General features: G+C 46.7%; 1 protein-coding gene across 1 annotated transcript in view; it reads right to left on the bottom strand.

Moving 5' to 3' along the window:
- Positions 1-18,100, bottom strand: part of LOC123764370 (prolyl endopeptidase FAP) — a 90,887-nt gene extending 72,787 nt beyond the window's left edge. The window contains exon 1 of the mRNA XM_069315980.1: positions 17,555-18,100. The gene's annotated coding sequence lies outside the window, so the exon portion shown is untranslated. The remainder of the gene's footprint in view (positions 1-17,554) is intronic.
- Between the last annotated feature and the right edge of the window lie 625 nt (positions 18,101-18,725).

Below are 18,725 nucleotides of genomic sequence, written 5' to 3'. Positions count from 1 at the left end.
GGGACGTACGGAGCACGTTGGGCTCAAGTCACTTCCACTTTACACAACTTTACTTGGCCTTCACACCTTTAAGTGTTCAAACGATGTGCATTGTGATAGGGTTTGAACACTTGTCACTTGGTGAACACCTGTACGCTGGTGAACACGTGTAGGCAGGTGAACAAGGTGAACACGTGCAGGTGAGTGTGACCAGTCCATCCTAGAGGCCACTACCACTCCATGACCGTCAACACAGCGGATGATTACCGCCAGAATGTGATGAAAAACAATTTAATGTCATTTCCTTCAGAATATATTTTACATATTTAGATAGAATCTTATAATTTTAAATAAGTAATGACATTTCCTTGACCTCACAGCACGTGATACCCCAATACAACACCTCCACAAGCACGTGATACACCAACACAACACCACAACACGTGAGATACACCAATACAACACCTCCACAGCACGTAATACACCAATACAACACCTCCACAGCACGTAATACACCAATACAACACCTCCACAACACGTGATACACCAACACAACACCACAGCACGTGAGATACACCAATACAACACCTCCACAGCACGTGATACACCAATACAACACCTCCACAACACGTAATACACCAATACAACACCTCCACAGCACGTGATACACCAACACAACACCACAGCACGTGAGATACACCAATACAACACCTCCACAGCACGTGATACACCAATACAACACCTCCACAACACGTAATACACCAATACAACACCTCCACAACACGTGAGGTAAATTATAAAGTGATACAGTTGCCAGCTGAGATTGACAATATTTAAATTACGTTCTTCAGTGCGACAACAAATGACTAGAGTTATGAACTCAAGGTCGTCAAATTGCGCGGGAAACCTGGTGTGTGTGTGTTGATGTCTGGCAGGTCGATTCCATTTGAAATTACGAGTTCGTACATAATTTCGCTGATATGAGAACGCGTGTTCGTCCAAATGGATGTGGACTATTTGGGGGCCGTGTGGTTCGGGCTACCCCATCCAGCGATTGTGTATATATTCACCTAGTTGTGCTTGCAAGGATTGAACTTTGCTCTTTCGGCCCGCCTCTCAACTGCTACTAACTACTAACTAATTTTTTTCACACACACATACACACGCGCGCGCGTAGAAGACAGAAGAGTAAGGGGGCGACGTGATCACTACCTACAAAATTCTCAGAGGAATTGACAGGGTAGATAAGGATAAACTGTTTAACACGGGTGGTACGCGAACAAGGAGACACAGGTGGAGACTGAGTACTCAAATGAGCCACAGGGAACGTTAGAAAGCACTTTTTTCAGTGTCAGAGTAGTTAACAGATGAAATACATTAGGCAGTGATGTGGTGGAGGTTGACTCCATACACAGTTTCAAATGTAGATATGATAGAGCCCAGTAGGCTCAGGAATCTGTACACCTGTTGATTGACTGTTGTGAGGCAGTACCAAAGAGCCAGAGCTCAACCCCCGCAAGCACAACTAGGTTAGTACACACACACAGGAAGCACCCAGTAACAACTCCCAGGTACCTATTTTACTGCTAGGTAACAGGCCGCCTGTTACCTAGAAGTAAAATAGGTACCTGGGAGTTCACCCAAGCATCTGGGTGAAAGAAACTCTGCCCATTTGTCTCCGTCATCGCCGGGGATCGACTCCCGGTCCACATGACTACGAATCCCGAGTACTGTCCACTCAGCCACCAGGCGCCCTGGTGACTGTGTGTGTGCATCACGTGACACTACCACCGCCTGACCGCTGCGGGAGACGGGTTCAACCCGCCACCTCCACACACACACACACACACACACACACACACACACACACACACACACACACACACACACACACACACACACACACACATTATATTTTATATATATATATATATATATATATATATATATATATATATATATATATATATATATATATATATATATATTAATTAAATTTCTATTCTATTCACGCTAAGGGACTCAGAAACCATTTTCGTCTTTAATGACGCAACATTAATTAAACTTAAGATTAATTATCCCCGTCTCTCCAGTACATAAACACTATACAGGGAGTCAAGGAGGAAGCAGAAGATGAAGAATATGAATCCAAAGGAGGAGTGGAGAGAACATGTGATGAATGTGTGTCAGCAGGAATGAGAGGAAGCGTGTTGAGCTGAGAGTAGGACCCTTGGCGCCTAGTCTTCGCTGGGTGCCTCCTTAATCCCCCTCTGTCTGTCTGTCTGTCTCTCTATCTGACAGTTTGTCTGTATGAATGAATACCTGACAGATTGATGTCTGATTGTATACCTGATTGAATGCATATTTGATTGTATATAGCTCATTTGAATGTCTGTGTGGTCATATAATGGCTGTCTGATTGTGTTTGACTCTCTCTCTCTCTCTCTCTCTCTCTCTCTCTCTCTCTCTCTCTCTCTCTCTCTCTCTCTCTCTCTCTCTCTCTCTCTCGTGGATAACGAGGACTTTCAATCCAACTCCGACAACGTGAATCAATACAGCTGACGACGCCCTTGCTACTCCTACGTCCCCTCAGGAGCGACTACACTGACGACTGCCATGGAAACACTGCATTGTGGGTCTACGGGAAGAGAGGGGGAGGGTGATGCTGGCATGTGGTGCAGCGACATGCTGATGGTATGACGCTAATGCTGTCTCTCTCTGGGCTCCTGTGGGGCTGTAGGCTCTCCCTCCCAGGCACGGCGGGGCTACCTAGGGCGGGGCTACCTAGAGCGGGGCTACCTAGGGCGGGGCTACCTAAGGCGAGGCTACCTAGGGCGGGGCTACCTAGGGCGAGGCTACCTAGGGCGGGGCTACCTAGGGCGGGGCTACCTAGAGCGGGGCTACCTAGAGCGGGGCTACCTAGGGCGGGGCTACCTAGAGCGGGGCTACCTAGGGCGGGGCTACCTAGGGCGGGGCTACCTAGGGCGAGGCTACCTAGGGCGGGGCTACCTAGAGCGGGGCTACCTAGGGCGGGGCTACCTAGGGCGGGGCTACCTAGGGCGGGGCTACCTAGGGCGGGGCTACCTAGAGCGGGGCTACCTAGGGCGGGGCTACCTAGAGCGGGGCTACCTAGGGCGGGGCTACCTAGGGCGGGGCTACCTAGAGCGGGGCTACCTAGGGCGGGGCTACCTAGGGCGGGGCTACCTAGGGCGGGGCTACCTAGAGCGGGGCTACCTAGGGCGGGGCTACCTAGGGCGGGGCTACCTAGAGCGGGGCTACCTAGGGCGGGGCTACCTAGGGCGGGGCTACCTAGGGCGGGGCTACCTAGGGCGGGGCTACCTAGGGCGGGGCTACCTAGGGCGAGGCTACCTAGGGCGGGGCTACCTAGGGCGAGGCTACCTAGGGCGGGGCTACCTAGGGCGGGGCTACTGAAGGAGTTTTCTGGCCAAGGGGATACTGAGATATTGTGCTGGTTAAAGACTCCTGTCGGGCGATGTTTAGTGTAGCCTACGGTGTAACTATGTTTATTAGGGGCTACTGTGTGGCTGTATTTACTGAGGGTTACTGTGAGTGTGTATACTAACAGCTACCGTGAGACTATGTTAAGCGATAGCTACTGTTGGACTACGTTCACTGAGGGCCACTGTGAAACTAAATTGATTTAGGGGTTACTGTAAGACTTAATTCCTGTAGGCTACAATGCTACAATGTTGAATAAGACTTACCGTTGGGACTACGAGAATATTAATTTCTGGGGGCTTCAATGTATCCCTCTACCCCCTCTCATAGGTCCCACTGAGCCTACCAAAAAGATCCTCTTGAACGAAAGAGTTAGTTTTCACGTGCACCCGGGCCGTATTTTGTTTCAATATAATTACATTAAAGACATAAGTAGAAAATTGGATGCTGGTACGGAGTATACCATTGGAATTAGTCGCTCCAATTACGGCGCGTCGTCGCGTGTTTGTGTGTTGTAGTTTATATACATTTATCATAATTCTGATGTATCTGACCTAGGCTAGCCTACCTGGGCGTGTCCTAGTGCATCCTAATGACAGCCCAGCCTATCTGGGCGTATCCTAGTTCATCCTAATGACAACCCAGCCTACCTGGGCGTATCATAGTTCATCCTAATGACAACTCAGCCTACCTGGGCATGTCCTAGTTCATCCTAATGACAACCCAGCCTACCTGGGCGTATTCTAGTGCATCCTAATGACAACCTGGGCGTATTCTAGTTCATCCTAATGACAACCCAGCCTACCTGGGCGTGTCCTAGTGCATCCTAATGACAACCTAGCCTACCTGGGCGTATCCTAGTGCATCCTAATGACAACTCAGCCTACCTGGGCGTATTCTAGTTCATCCTAATGACAACCCAGCCTACCTGGGCATGTCCTAGTGCATCCTAATGACAACCCAGCCTACCTGGGCGTATCCTAGTGCATCCTAATGACAACCCAGCCTACCTGGGCGTATCCTAGTTCATCCTAATGACAACCCAGCCTACCTGGGCGTATCCTAGTTCATCCTAATGACAACCCAGCCTACCTGGGCGTATTCTAGTGCATCCTAATGACAACCCAGCCTACCTGGGCGTATCATAGTTCATCCTAATGACAACCCAGCCTACCTGGGCGTATCCTAGTGCATCCTAATGACAACCCAGCCTACCTGGGCGTATCATAGTTCATCCTAATGACAACCCAGCCTACCTGGGCGTATCCTAGTGCATCCTAATGACAACTCAGCCTACCTGGGCGTATCCTAGTGCATCCTAATGACAACCCAGCCTACCTGGGCGTATCATAGTTCATCCTAATGACAACCCAGCCTACCTGGGCGTATCCTAGTGCATCCTAATGACAACTCAGCCTACCTGGGCGTATCCTAGTGCATCCTAATGACAACCCAGCCTACCTGGGCGTATCCTAGCCCATCCTAATCCTAACCCAGCCCATTTGGGGCTATCTTGACTCAGTTTAGCCTACCTGAGCGTATTTTAACTCATGCTAACCTACTTGAGTCTATACTCAACCGAACCTGTTGCTGCTGATGCTACTGCTGATGCTGTTGGAGGTGATGCAGGTGGTGGTGATGATGACGAAACTGCTGCCGCTACTGCTGCTCGTACTGCCGCTGCTGCTGCTACTGCTGCCGCTACTGTTGCCTGTACTGCCGCTGCTGCTGCTACTGCTGCCGCTACTGCTGCTCGAACTGCCGCTACTGCTGCTGCTACTCTTGTTACTTGCTAGGGAGTCTAGATGGCAGCTACTGGGTTCCCTCTAGAAGTGCTGCTACCTGCTTATAGAGCACGTGTTTGCTCTCCCTCTATTTGTAACACTGAAGCACTGATATTAGCATGGCTGTCAATTTCTGAAGACGGGGAGTGTACATCAACCACAGTTCATCAATTCCAAGAATCCACAGAGGCCGCAGGTAGACATATTGAAGTTTAGATAAGTCTGGAGATTATATGCCTAGACCCCAAATTGATGCTTAAACGTAACAATGTTACGTCTAAGCATAATGATGTTTTGCTTAGATGTTTACATAAGAACCTAAGAACGAAAGAAATAGCAAAAGGCCTATTGACCCTCACGAGAGAGCCTCTGTATGCATCCACCATGCAATTTCTACCCAACACACACTCTGGTGTTTCGGTAGGTGGTCAAATTGATGATGTCAAAATTATGTTGATATAGGTCCGTTAGATTGATGTTGAGATAGATAGGTCGACCCGCTTCCCTTCATGGTAGCTACCTGGTGGCGGGGCGGGGCCTTGAAGGCTGCCATCGACTCCTGCAGCAGCTCTGATGGGGAGGTCCTTCTCCCAAAACAGTGACTGAACCTCTTCACACACACACACGTCAGTATGGTCAGTGACTGAACCTCTTCACACACACACACGTCAGTATCGTCAGTGACTGAACCTCTTCACACACACACGTCAGTATGGTCAGTGACTGAATCTCTTCACACACACACACACACACACACACACACACACACACACACACACACACACACACACGCACACACACACACACACACACACGTCAGTATCGTCAGTGACTGAACCTCTTCACACACACACGTCAGTATCGTCAGTGACTGAACCTCTTCACACACACACGTCAGTATGGTCAGTGACTGAATCTCTTCACACACACACACGTCAGTATGGTCAGTGACTGAACCTCTTCAAACACACACGTCAGTATGGTCAGTGACTGAACCTCTTCAAACACACACGTCAGTATCGTCAGTGACTGAACCTCTTCAAACACACACGTCAGTATGGTCAGTGACTGAACCTCTTCACACACACACACACACACACGTCAGTATCGTCAGTGACTGAACCTCTTCAAACACACACGTCAGTATCGTCAGTGACTGAACCTCTTCAAACACACACGTCAGTATCGTCAGTGACTGAACCTCTTCACACACACGTCAGTATCGTCAGTGACTGAACCTCTTCAAACACACACGTCAGTATCGTCAGTGACTGAACCTCTTCAAACACACACGTCAGTATCGTCAGTGACTGAACCTCTTCACACACACACACACACACGTCAGTATGGTCAGTGACTGAATCTCTTCACACACACACGTCAGTATGGTCAGTGACTGAATCTCTTCACACACACACGTCAGTGTGGTCAGTGACTGAATCTCTTCACACACACACGTCAGTATGGTCAGTGACTGAATCTCTTCACACACACACACACGTCAGTATGGTCAGTGACTGAACCTCTTCACACACACACACACGTCAGTATGGTCAGTGACTGAATCTCTTCACACACACACACACACACACACACACACACACACACACACACACACACACGTCAGTATGGTCAGTGACTGAATCTCTTCACACACACACACACACACACACGTCAGTATGGTCAGTGACTGAACCTCTTCACACACACACACACGTCAGTATGGTCAGTGACTGAATCTCTTCACACACACACACACGTCAGTATGGTCAGTGACTGAATCTCTTCACACACACACACACGTCAGTATGGTCAGTGACTGAACCTCTTCACACACACGTCAGTATGGTCAGTGACAATCTCTTCTCACACACACACACACACACACACACACACACACACACACACACACACACACACACACACACGTCAGTATGGTCAGTGACTGAACCTCTTCACACACACACACACGTCAGTATGGTCAGTGACTGAACCTCTTCACACACACACACACGTCAGTATGGTCAGTGACTGAACCTCTTCACACACACACACACGTCAGTATGGTCAGTGACTGAATCTCTTCACACACACACACGTCAGTATGGTCAGTGACTGAATCTCTTCACACACACACACGTCAGTATGGTAAGTGACTGAATCTCTACACACACACACACACACACACACACACACACACACACACACACACACACACGTCAGTATGGTCAGTGACTGAACCTCTTCACACACATACGTCAGTATGGTCAGTGACTGAACCTCTTCACACACACACATCAGTATGGTCAGTGACTGAACCTCTTCACACACACATACGTCAGTGTGGTCAGTGACTGAACCTCTTCACACACACATACGTCAGTGTGGTCAGTGACTGAACCTCTTCACACACATACGTCAGTATGGTCAGTGACTGAACCTCTTCACAGTCACTGAGAATTTTTTTAGAATATCTGGAAAGGTTTGGAGTTCAAGTGACTTGTTGAAGAGCAATGCAATGGCAGGAGCCAGGTGTGTGTGTGTGTGTGTGTGTGTGTGTGTGTGTGTGTGTGTGTGTGTGTGTGTGTGTGTGTGTGTGTGTGTGTGTGTGTGTGTGTGTGCAGTCTGACAGAACATCAGAATCATCCGTGTTGTTTCAGAAAGCCATTACAGTGTCCAGGAGGCTCATTCATTGTACCAAGCGGGAGACTTAAGAGATCTGACGTCTCCAGTACCACAGGTGACATCTCTCCTCCTCCCCCTTATCTGAAAGATGATGATCAAGATAACAGGTAAACTCCTCCTCGATGATGTACAGGCTTCGTTGTCCTGGTTCCATGATACTTGAGCCGGAGGTGAAGGAGATAAAGTGCCTCCTCCCCCCTTCCTTTTAGAACTACTTCTACTAACTACATCTACAAGTAGTAGTTCTCCGCATCCTCATAACAACTTAAGAATGAATAGTAACTGCTGAATCGTTTTGGCCCATATGTGGCAGTTCCTATTTGTATCCACCCAAACTCATTCGTAAATATGTATAACCCACACTTTAAACAATCGTATAAATCTTTATTTGACTAAACAATCAGTAAATAAAATATATATAACAATCAGTAACCAGCAACGATCACAAAACAACACTGATCCAAGGAATGTGGAAAAATTACATTTGAAAAGTTTGGAGAATGCTGAACGCGTTCTCGACTCATTTCGCCTTCATCAGAGCAGAATAGAGTGACTATTTTGCTCTGATGAAGGCGAATTAAGCCGAAAACGCGTTCAGCATTTTCTAAAAAATTTCAAATGTGGTTTTTTCCAAATAGCAATCAGAAAAATAAGCATTGACAATCAAATGAACAACGCATGATGACAATCAATGAACAATGCATGATGACAATCAATGAACAATGCATGATGACAATCAATGAACAACGAATGATGACAACGACCAATGAATGATGACGAATCGGTAAACAGTGACTGATAAACAGTGACTGATAAACAGTGACTGATAAACAATGACTGATAAACAGTGACTGATAAACAATGACTGATAAACAGTGACTGATAAACAATGACTGATAAACAGTGACTGAAAAACAGTGACTGATAAACAGTGACTGATAAACAGTGACTGATAAACAGTGACTGATAAACAGTGACTGATAAACAGTGACTGATAAACAGTGACTGATAAACAGTGAACAATAAATGGAAATCAGTCTGACCACATCCCTGCTGCACTTAGTAAAATCAGGACACCTCAGCAGCTGGGAAATCAATAACTGAGATCTCCTCCTTCTCCCCTCCCCCCCCCCTGTAACCTCAGCAGTGGATGCTGCAGTGGGGGGGAGGGGGAGGGGGGGGGGAAGTCTGCTCTCACCGTATCGGATGCTGAATGCTGCGAGGGATGCTGCATGCTGTGTGTGTGTGTGAGGTGGGGGGGGGGGATGCTGACAAGGTGAAGATTACAGGTTTGGGCCACGAACTATGCATGTGAGGTATCTCGGATATACAATGAGATAATCCCATGCACGAGGCAACATGAGCGGTACGTTCCTGTATATGCTGGTGGAGGCAGCATGAACGGTACGTTCCTGTATATGCTGGTGGAGGCAGCATGAACGGTACGTTCCTGTATATGCTGGTGGAGGCAGCATGAACGGTATGTTCCTGTATATGCTGGTGGAGGCAGCATGAACGGTACGTTCCTGTATATGCTGGTGGAGGCAGCATGAACGGTACTTAATGTATATATATATATATATATATATATATATATATATATATATATATATATATATATATATATATATATATATATATATATACTTCCAACAGTATATATATATACTGTTGGAAGCACCAAACAGTTCGTCCTCGGTAATTGTTAAGGCATCACTATGGTACTTCCTGTACAATGTTGGCAGCAGCAACAACGGTACGTTCGTTATGCTGTTGGATGTGGCAACGGTACGTCCTGTATACTGTTGGCAGTAATAACGGACCGTTGATCACCACTATATATACTGTCTGAAGCACCAATGGTCTTGGCATTGTGTGAAAGGTATCAAAGTCTTGCTTGAAGATTTACTCTCAGAAAACGTGTGTGTGTGTGTGTGTGTGTGTGTGTGTGTGTGTGTGTGTGTGTGTGTGTGTGTGTGTGTGTGTGTGTGTGTACTCACCTAGTTGTACTCACCTAACTGTGCTTGCGGGGGTTGAGCTCTGGCTCTTTGGTCCCGCCTCTCAACCGTCAATCAACAGGTGTACAGGTTCCTGAGCCTATTGGGCTCTATCATATCTACATTTGAAACTGTGTATTGAGTCAGCCTCCACCACATTGCTTCCTAATGCATTCCATTTGTCAACCACTCTGACACTAAAAAAGTTCTTTCTAATATCTCTGTGGCTCATTTGGGGACTCAGTTTCCACCTGTGTCCCCTAGTGCGTGTGCCCCTTGTGTTAAATAGCCTGTCTTTATCAACCCTGTCGATTCCCTTGAGAATCTTGAATGTGGTGATCATGTCCCCCCTAACTCTTCTGTCTTCCAACGAAGTGAGGTTCAATTCCCGTAGTCTCTCCTCGTAGCTCATACCTCTCAGCTCGGGTACTAGTCTGGTGGCAAACCTTTGAACCTTTTCCAGTTTAGTCTTATCCTTGACTAGATATGGACTCCATGCTGGAGCCGCATACTCCAGGATTGGTCTGACATATGTGGTATATAATGTTCTGAAAGATTCCTTACACAAGTTTCTAAACAACAGTAAACAGGAGAGAAAAGCAACAGAGGCATGGAGGAATGATGGAAGAGTGGGTGGGAGAGTGGAAGGGGAGGGAGGGAGGGTGAGGGGGGGGGGGGGTAGGGGGGGTTTAGTAAGTGCATGAAGGCGGAAGACTTCAATGGGGGGGGGGGAGGGTTACACGGCCCACATTCCCAGTATTATCGTCTACTATCGTGACAAGATCTTTGTGTGTGTCTGTACGTGAGCTCCGGCAAGTGTCGTGGGGGGGGTGGTGCCAACCTGCTGCTTGGCACTCTCTTGCCTACACTTCCCTCCCCCCTCTACATCAACGTCTCTCTCTCTCTCTCAAGCTGAGGGAAAACAGTTCAGGGAAACTGCTTTGCCAATCATTCGTTCATTTTAAGTCCATCTGGATTTATTGCTTGACAGGTTCAATACGTGACTCCTCGTGGTCACGTAAAGAGTCAAACGTCATCTCCAAGATGTCAGATTTATCCCAAATACGTCAACTTAATCCCTCCCATCACGTCACTTTCATCACTGGATTACTTCCACCCGGCCATAATCCTGTCCAGGATAAACGTCACGGCGTCTAGATATCATGAGCGCCGGTGTGTGTGTGTGTTCTCTGACGGAGACATAGCTAGTTATCGTGTGATCCGCTGCTTCCTAAACTGGGGGCCATGACCCTCTTTGGGGCCTTTGGTAAGTATGTAGGGGGCCATAAGTTGAGGCAGTGTACTGGTCAAGGGTACCAGAGGGCACCAGAGGGTACCAGAGGGTACCAGTGGGCACCAGAGGGAGCCCTTGCTCAGTGTAGGGGCGCAGCAATAAGAGAGCTATCTGAAAAAAAAAGATGAAACGACCTAAAACAGTTTGGGAACCAGTGAGCTCTAATCTGAGGAGATGATGTAAGTTGTGTTTGATGAGTCTAGTAGCAATATGTATTTCCCCCCCTCTCTCTCTCTCTCTCTCTCTCTCTCTCTCTCTCTCTCTCTCTCTCTCTCTCTCTCTCTCTCTCTCTCTCTCTCTCATACAACAGATTCATTGTGAGGAAATTATTATAAGATAAGAGGTGCTGACACGACTGACCCATTGTGAGGGCGTTGTGAGAGTATCATGATAAATGCTGACGTGACAGACTCATTGTGAGGGGTTATGAGAGCGCCTCACTCACACCAAGTGTCGTGGAAACCTCATTTCTCAAGAGATCACTGAGATGTACCACTGCTGAAGTGGTGTTGAAGTAACGTTCAGAGAGAGAGAGAGAGAGAGAGAGAGAGAGAGAGAGAGAGAGAGAGAGAGAGAGAGAGAGAGAGAGAGAGAGAGAGAGAGAGAGAGAGAGAGAGAGAGACAGACAGAGAAAGAGGAGGTGGGGGAGAGAACCAACATATGATCTAAAATATACGAGACAGACAATCAGATAACGGTAAAAAAACACACAATAATTATAAACTGTTCTTAAAGGGTTATTGACTGATAATGAGGTCATTACCTCCGGGAGCTACAGTTCATCACCCCCCTGGAAGCTTGTCCCGTGGTGGACTGGTAAGGTTGGCATTAGTCCTCTCGTTATCAACTTATGTTCTTACCACTTTTAAAACTTTTCTTTCTCTCCGCCTTTTCTTTTAGGTCTTTACTCCACTTCCTGTTAGGACCAATAGCGTCTAAAACCTGTGTATATATATATATATATATATATATATATATATATATATATATATATATATGCCTGAAGTATGTATCCTTTACCGAAATAGTTACTCTTCTTACACATCTTACCTAAGCTTGCCTTATCTTATCTTAGCTAACCTAACCTTACCTAACTTAACCTAAACTAATCTTACCTTACCTAAGTTAACCTTAACTAACCTTACCATACATAAACTGCCCTCCTGACTCTACAAGAGGCCTGGTAGGAAACCGGGCAGCGGGGACGTTGAGCCCCGAAATCATCGCAAGGTAACCTAACTGACCCTAACCTAACCTAACCTACCCAAGTGAAAATACGAGGCAAAATCTGGCTTTATAAAAGGTGCGCGCGAGGTGTATGACGTCACACTGAGGTCATATGACGTCACACTGGGGTCATATGACGTCACACTGGGGTCATATGACGTCACACTGGGGTCATATGACGTCACACTGGGGCCATATGACGTCACACTGGGGCCATATGACGTCACACTGAGGGCATAATGTTCGCCCCCGGTATAGGTTTTAGACCCTACTGGGAGTCATTTGTGGACTGGTGACCACCCCACACCCCCCCCCCCCTCCCCAGCTGCAAAGTGGGGGGGAGGGGGTGATAGTGAGGGCCAAGGGAAGGGGGTAATGGGAGAGTGAGGGGGGGGGGACGAGGGTAGTGCCGCAGGGAACGCTGCAGGTGGTGATGGTGATGGGGCCTATCTTAATATGTTACATTAAATACTCGCATGATAGTGGTGAGGGAGGGAGGGAGGGCTGGTTGTTATGGTGGGAGTGGTCTGGAGGGTGTGGTTGGTGGGAGGGGTGGTAGTGCAGGGGAAGGGGTGGGGGGAAAGGGTGTGTGTGTGTGTATACAAGCACCCACACACACACACACACACACACACATATGCACACACAAATAAACATACACACGTGTAGCACTCCTCGTGTCATTCAATGTTTACAGCTGTTGTCACATCCCCGGGGTAGAGAAGGGGAGAGTGGGAAGGAAGGGGAGAGTGGGAGAGGGAAGGGGAGAGTGGGAGAGGGAAGGGAAGGGGAGAGCGGGAGAGGGAAGGGGAGAGTGGAAGGGAAGAGGAGAGTGGGAGAGAAGCGGGTGGAGGGGAGATTAGGAGAAGGGGAAGAGATATGAGAAGTATAAGAGTAGGGAGAAGAGGGGCAGAAGGACACAGCCCCGCTCCTGTGCCAGGCAAGTTCACTACGGGTTCACCATAGCCCGTGCTACTTGCAACTTTTTGTTTCGAGTAGCTGAATCTAAAACAACAAGAAGCACGCGCGCACACATTTATTAAATATAATTTGTGTGTAAAGAAAAGAAAACAACACTGAAGGCATCTATGGTCATGGAGGTTGTGCGTGTAGCTGAATGTCTCACAACAATAGAGAATGTTTCTGACAACGGGAGAATTGGTAAGTACAAGAGGAGAAAGAATCGCCTCCTTAAGTTGATTCTGAAGGAGGCAAACCATCAGAAGTATTCAGAAAAGCTGGAAACTCATAGACTAATGATGATAGAAAATTGCAATCAATAAGAAGCGACCTGTAAGTGGAAGATATGAAAAGGTTAAAGCATAATTTGTAGAAAGCAAAATGATTGAATGAAAGAATGAAAGCCAGTGAATTAGAACCTTAAAGAGAATAAATTAAATCAGTTGAGACAGGTGGATAGAGGGGCCTAAATAGGAGGAAAAACTCTATAATGCAATAAATTTCTAAACACTAGGGCTTAGCAACGTAATAACCCAGAAAAAACAGATGTTGCATAATCAGAAACAAAACTGGAAGAGAGTACATTAATAGAGGAAAATATTCCAGCGGAAACAGGAAAAAAGCAAAGCAATTACAATATATTTTAAGAGAACCTAAAGCGTAGAAATTATTACTCGATAATCCACGAGATGTGGAAGTTGGAGCCCTGGAGAGCCGTAACAAGACACAAGTTAATAATGATAAATACCGCCATGTACCAGGCGGACGTGGAGGGGGGAATTAGACGACAATTGAGAGGAACTTACAACGTTCGCGAGGCACAATATAGAGAGAGGAACAACGTAGAACCAGATTGTAGGAACTGCGAGACATAAATCTCTCTCAGGCGGTCTCCATGAATAAGGAGGCAGAGCCCGCCATGAGAGAGAAGGGCGTGATCCATCCCTTGAAGGATCCCGTAGTCCCTAGAGGAGAGATAACTCTTTGAAACATAATCCCTTCAGTCAATAAGGAGGAACAGTCATGTATTGTTGTGGCTAATGAGATGTAGACAAAAAAAAATTAAATGATGTCGAAGACACCTAAATTTCCATACCAAAACAGAGACACGGGTTTGGAAAACTGAAGTGTTTCAACAGAACTTACAAGGAAGCCAGATATTAATAGACATGAAAAATATAAATAAGACCAAAACCGCTGCTCGGAAATTAGGAAAGATGCGGAAAGAAAGTTTTAGAAAGGAATACAGCAGATAAATGAAAACTGCATGTGAAGGACTAATTGATAATTAGTAAACTGCATGCAAAGGATAATATTCCGAGATCACAAATGGGATATCTGATTCACGAACTCACAAAAGGAAATGTATAAAACTTTAACACGTGTGGCTCAAGGCGGTGTTCAAAGTAAACACCTTTGTTTCAGGTTGACATTATGGTGTCACCTTGGGTCCTGAGAGAATGTGCTGATGAGCTTAGCAACCCATAACATACTATTTTCCAAAATCCTCTTTATAATCAGGAAAGCTTGGAACCTTTCGGAAAACAGAAAACATTTCCTTCTATATAATATCCGTTGACAGAAAGCTCATTTAAATACTGACTAGTATAATAGCCAAATCACTAGAAAATGCAGTACCTGGTTTGGTTGGCATAAACAGTAGTATATATATAATGTATAATATTGAGTGATCCTACTGGACTCCCCAAAAAGCAATAACAAAAATCTACCGTCTGGAGACGTTAAATATAAGAAAACTAGTAGGCAGGAAGACTAGGAAAGTGCGTCTCTGGCACCTTCTGTAACCTTCACAAGTCTGTAATCATGTAACGCACGACCTGTTCTGTAAGCAACTGTGGAGCTGACAGGTGCTACCAGAGGAACTATTAGGTGGCTGTGTGTTGTGGGGGACAGGACGCCTGTGTGTGTGTGTGTGGGGAGCAGACCCAACATGAGGAGCAGCAGCACGCCTACTGTACCCAGACGAATAAGGAAAAGGAGGAATCCCTTCAATATGTAAAAGATTGTAATGCATATGTTTTACTCTAATTCACTATGTCTTCCACTTTCTACTTTGTCTTTTGTCTCTCTCTCTTTCTCTTCTCTCTCTCTCTCTCTCTCTCTCTCTCTCTCTCTCTCTCTCTCTCTCTCTCTCTCTCTCTCTCTCTCTCTCTCTCCTCGTCAGTTATAATCAGCAAGGTGACCTCTGACCTTCAATTACAAGTGAGGGGGCACCTGGGGACCTGGTGGGGGGGGGGTACATAACCCCAGCGACCATCTGGGAAGGTCAAGGTGCCTGGTAGAGACGCCTCCAGGAAGCTGATTACAGGTCTTCCTCATATCTTAATCATTACCAGAGTGATTAGCTACATTACTCCGATCACTCGAGGATATATTATCATAGTTATGTCGGTTATGTCTTTGTAGGAGCTATTATACCGTGGGTGATTGTAATAGAGTGGTGGTGATTGTTATCTTGATTGGTGGGTCACCAGATGCCTCGTGCCCGTCATCGCTCTCTGTCTCACGACAACTGCCACCACCACTATTACCACCACTACTACCACCACTACTACCACCACTACTACCACCACCACTACTACCAATACCACCATCCACCCCCTCCACCACCCACTACTACGGCTACAAGAGAACCTGCATGGTGATCAAGTAGGCCGGAAGAAACAATGGATGACATTGTAGTCACTGCAGAAGAGATAAGACAACACATGAAACAACTAGATATGATCAGATCAATGCTGGCCACGTCTAATCTTACCATAGTTGCTGAAGGAGAAGTACTTTGTACTCCCCATCATCAACAAAATTTAATAAAAAACTTAGAACAGGAAATCTCCCAGATTTCAAGTCTTGCAGGTAGAACTCTTGGACCATGGCTAGAGTACAGGTGGCCCAGCAGTACTGCTGACCTCGTGGTGCTGTGACACCACCAGCAGAGTTGCTGACCCTCCATCCTCCTGCTTATTCTCAGATGTTCTGAAGTCCAGTTCCCTTAGTCCTTGTTGACAGCTCAGTCTCCCTAGCTCAGGAATGAGCCTTGTGGTATGTTTTTGTACTTTTTCTGTTTATGTTTGTGGTTCTTTAGATAGAGGTTCCATCAGGTCTCACAATGGATGTTTACAACGCTCGGAAGGTATTATTGTCAACGTTCCTGAAGGATAACCGGACGTTTGTCAGTGTGTGTGTGTGTATACTCACCTATTTGTGCTTGCGGGGGTTGAGCTGTGCTCTTTCGGCCCGCCTCTCAACTGTCAATCAACTGTTTCTAACTACTACTACTATTTTTTTCCACATCACACACACCCCAGGAAGCAGCCCGTGACCGCTGACTAACTCCCAGATACCTATTTACTGCTAGGTAACAGGGGCATAGGGTGAAAGAAACTCTGCCCAATGTTTCTTGCTGGCGCCCGGGATCGAACTCGGGACCACAGAATCACATGTCCAGCGTGCTGTCCGCTCGGCCGGCTGGCCCCCTATGTGTGTGTGCGCGCGCGCGTGTGCGTGTGTGAGAGAGACATTTTAGAGCATCAGGGAGACGGACATTGAAGACCCGTGTAGATCATCGGTACTAATAAAATTCAAGACATTTCAGACACAGCTGAAGGCAGGGGGAGGCAGGCGAAGGGTGGGAAGTGTCCACAACCTGACTGACAAGCAGCGGAACTCGCCACTAATCTATCAAGACTGAAGCATGCGGTAAATATGTGAGTATATACTTCTGAAGGAGGTGGACTAGATGCCTGCGTGTGTGTGTGTGTGTCCTCCCCCCACCCCTCCTCTGAGTCTCAAGGCACAAGCGGTCAGATTCACGAAGCAGTTACGCAAGCACTTACGAACCTGTTCATCTTTTCTCAATCTTTGGCGGCTTTGTTTACAATTATTAAACAGTTAATGAGCTCCGAAGCACCAGGAGGCTGTTTATAACAATAACAACAGTTGATTGGCAAGTTTTCACGCTTGTAAACTGTTTAATAAATGTAACCAAAGCCGTCAAAGATTGAGGAAAGATGTACACGTTCGTAAGTACTTGCGTCACTGCTTCGTGAATCTGGCCCAAGGCCCCACTCGGTTAAGCCAAGTGGGCGAAATAGGTGGAAAGAAAAACAGATCCCAGTAATAAAAACACGAAAGAAACATGTACTCACCAGTTCTTCGCGAGGTTTGATAGGTTTGATAGGAAGACTTTCCCGGTGGGCGGTCTCTCACTCTGGTGAGAGGGTGGGTTGTGGGCGAGGGTGGGCGGGGGTAGGCCCGCCCCTCTCACTCTCCCTCACCACCCGCGCCACGCTCTCACCTCTCTAGGGGTCTCTACCACACACGGACACACTACAGTCTTCGGCGGCTCCTCACGTCCAAGACACGACTGTTGTTCTCTACCACAGCATGGCCGGGGCTGCTGCCTCACGCGTCCACCATTACGCCACAGTTTCCAGGTCATGGCGTGCTTCTGCATCACTGGTATTGCACTGCATGCTGTTATTATCACTACATGTTACGGCATTTCCGATGGAGCACTGCAGTTCACTGTACACTTTGTATTCAATTGAAAAATTACCATGACACTTCATGTGACAGCGTATCACAGATCACTGTAACAGATCCACGTACAGTGACCTCACGTACAGTGACCGCACGTACAGTGCACGTACAGTAACCTGAGCTGGTGTCACCATCTCACAACCAGCCCATCCACAACTGTAAAGTTAACAGTCAACAAATAATTTGAATATCAGGACAGTTCGCTTGTAACGCAGCACCACGTCCATCCAGGCAGTACAGGCGGGGCTGCAGAGCTAGACCCCACTCTCCCCCCCCCCCTCCCCAGGTAACCACTGCTAGGTAATCACTGTCGCGTCAAGCTGGGAGAACTTGTACTATTAATCAAGATGATACACTCTCCTCTAAACTTTCTCTCGTTTTTTATGTCAAGTTAAAGAGTTGGTGGGACGGAGGGAAGCTGTCTGCCACCAGCCGCCATAGTAAGCCGACTAAGAGAAAAAACGTAACCCATTTTAAATGTAAATATTACTTTCAAGATCATTTAATTTAATTACATATGTATATATATATTTTTTAAGTCTCAGATTTCATATGTGTTTGCTTTGAAATTCCCTAATTACTATGGAGAGTCTCCAGGGGTGACCAATATATTTTCAGCAATTGGAAAACTTAGTGAATTAGTTTTGTTAAATATTGATGCCGTAGAATGCAACACTATCTCTATGTGATGTTAGAGTATCTCTCTCTCTCTCTCTCTCTCTCTCTCTCTCTCTCTCTCTCTCTCTCTCTCTCTCTCTCTCTCTCTCTCTCTCTCTC

This window comes from Procambarus clarkii, chromosome 82 (assembly GCF_040958095.1).
Source record: "Procambarus clarkii isolate CNS0578487 chromosome 82, FALCON_Pclarkii_2.0, whole genome shotgun sequence".
Taxonomy (NCBI): domain Eukaryota; kingdom Metazoa; phylum Arthropoda; class Malacostraca; order Decapoda; family Cambaridae; genus Procambarus; species Procambarus clarkii.
This window is presented reverse-complemented; position numbering and strand designations above follow the sequence as displayed.